Here is a 3108-nt window from a genome sequence, read left to right as displayed (position 1 = left end):
ATATATATGTATATAATAATAATATTAGGGAGTATAATTTTAAATATGTATGTATCAGTTTCCCTCTACCAAATCCACTCACAAGGATTTGGTCATCCCGAATTTATAGTAGAAGACACTTGTCCAACGTGCCACGCAGTGGGACTGAACCCGGAACCATGTGGTTGGTAAGCAAGCTACTTAACTCACAACCACTCATGTGCATAGGAAATATTGACTGATTTCGAAAGTGGGAATAATATTTTATTAAGGTGCCTATTTGCAATTTATAACGGAAAGGCAGCAACAAGAGATGTCTTCTTCCAAAAGGTACATTAGAACTGATCATCGTTATTTTGCGATATATATATAATCGTATAATTTATACTGTAAGTTCCCAACTAATGTACATCTTTCGTGGTACTCCGTCGGTTGCGACAACGGGGATTCCTATTGAATCGATCAACGGTACAACTTGTTCGTGAAATTAACGTGCAAGTGGCTGAGCACTCCACAGACACGTGTACCTTTAACGTATTCCTCGGGGATATTCAGTGACACAGAGTGTGACAAGGCTGGCCCTTTGAATTACAGGTACAACAGAAACAGGAAGAAAGAGTAAGAGAAAGTTGTGGTGAAAGAGTACATCAGGCGGGTTCGCCACCAACCCCTGCCGGAGCCTCGTGGAGCTTTAGGTGTTTTCGCTCAATAAACACTCACACCCACCTGGTCTGGGAATCGAAACCGCGATCCTACGACCGCGAGTCCACTGCCCTGACCACTGTGCCACTGCGCCTCCACTAATGTACATATAAATTTATGTAGAACTGAGGCTATGAAATTAATTCAGTGTGACACAGAGTGTGACAAGGCTGACCCTTTGAATTACAGGTACAACAGAAACTGGAAGAAAGAGTAAGAGAAAGTTGTGGTGAGAGAGTACATCAGGGTTCGCCACCAACCCCTGCCGGAGCCTCGTCGGGCTTTAGGTATTTTCGCTCAATAAACACTCACACCCACCGGTCTGGGAATCGAAACCGCGATCCTACGACCGCGAGTCCACTGCCCTAATCACCGGGCCACTGCGCCTCCAATAATGTACAATGGACGGTGCTGAGTTGTCAAACATTTAAAAACAAGTTTTCTCAAAACAACTTGTCCGACCGTCCCATAGGCCTCCCCTTTCAGAAACACTGATTTAACCTAAATTTGAGACACCATCAAAAGAAGAAATAAAGATAGACTTTTTTCTATTCCAAGAAAAACGATTTTACAAATGCACGTTCCCACGGCTTTATCGATCACATTCTCACCTGGAATCGATTTTTGTAATTTTTTCAAGACTTATACACGCTCAGATACCGTCGGTATCTTCATAACCACTGGGCCACTGCGCCTCCACTAATGTACATATAAATTTATGTAGAACTGAGGCTATGAAATTAAGTCAATGCATTGAGGACATAAGCAAAGTCTGTCAGATGCTAATACACGATACCAAGGAAATCATCACGATGTTAGCTCACAGCAAGTATTCTGCTAGAGAGAGCTTTGTCTGTCGCCAAGTTGTGTTTAAAGAATGAATCCTTTCGCAGACAATAGCTACCCAGTAGTTAGGTGTAAAACTACCCGCAAGGAACTTTTCTGCAGAGAAACTGAAAATTTCCTACCCATCCATGAAATTGCCTTTCTAGAAAATTCCATTTGAAAGTTTTCAACATAGAGTTAACTTCCTAAGGGCATGTTTAGAAGCATAAACACACACACACACACACACACACACACACACACACACACACACACACGCATATATATACATGGATATATATAATGTATATATATATTTTATATATATATATATATATATATATATATTATAATATATATACATATATTATGTTATGTATGTATATATGTATATATCTATGTATGTATATGACATGCGCTGAAGATGGAGATAAATATCGGCTTTGCTACGTACTTCCACCCAATATATTGTAAGGTATTATTTATACCCAATTTGCTTCGGGATACATCGTTCATAAAATCTTTTAGATGTATATATATAAATATATATATATATATATATATATATATTGGTGTGTGTGTGTTGTGTGTGTGTGTGTGTGTGTGTGTTGTTGTGTGTGTGTGTGTGTGTGTGTGTGTGTGCATGTGTGTGTGTATTATGCATACATATCCATACATATATGCATATATACATATCTATCTATCACTCGCAATACACAAACACTCATACACACACTAACGGATATACACGAACATATGTTCATATATGTGTGTATATATATATGCGTATATATATATATGTGTGTGTGTGTGTGTGGTGTGTGTGTGTGTGTGTGTGTATGTGTATATGCATACGTATGTATTTATGTATGTATGAATCCCCCACTAATACGAAATAAGCTCCAGAATGACCTGAGTGAATAAATATTCTGATTTGTTATATGCAGACGTACAGGGTGCGTAAGATATCTGAGGACAGATTTATGTTTATAAAAATTAGACAGATATATAATAAGAGATAACAACTTTATTTATCAAAAAACGCTATGAGAATAAAAATAAACCTTCTTTTCTATAAGGTTCTCCAATAAAGCCACCTCAGCTTCAATAACTGCTTCTATATGAGATCTAATCATCTACATGCTCTAACCAAGTGGTCCTGGTTCATTTTAGACATTACTCTAACTATGGCAGCTTTCAAAACACTCCACATGTAATAGTCCAATGGATTGAGATCTGGGGAATTAGAAGATCAAATGTTAGGGACTATGTTATCATAAAATATTTTCAGCCATCCATTCATGTGTTACTAGAGCCATGTGTGATAACTGGCTCGTGATCAGAAGTTCGCTTGTTCACTTCCTGAAACGGCGAGCGCTTGAATAAGTTACATCATTTCACACACCGTTCTACTTGTCATTTGAAAATGAGTACCAGCCGACATACATACGAGCAAAACGTCCCCCGTCCAATGGACGGTGCTGAGTTGTCAAACATTTAAACCAAATTTTCTCAAAACAACTTGTCCCACCGTCCCATAGGCCTCCCCTTTGAGAAACACTGATTTAACCTAAATTTGAGACACCAGCAAAAGAAGAAATA

The sequence above is a fragment of the Octopus sinensis genome, unplaced genomic scaffold (genome assembly GCF_006345805.1).
Source record: "Octopus sinensis unplaced genomic scaffold, ASM634580v1 Contig09782, whole genome shotgun sequence".
Classification (NCBI taxonomy): Eukaryota; Metazoa; Mollusca; class Cephalopoda; order Octopoda; family Octopodidae; genus Octopus; species Octopus sinensis.
This window is presented reverse-complemented; position numbering follows the sequence as displayed.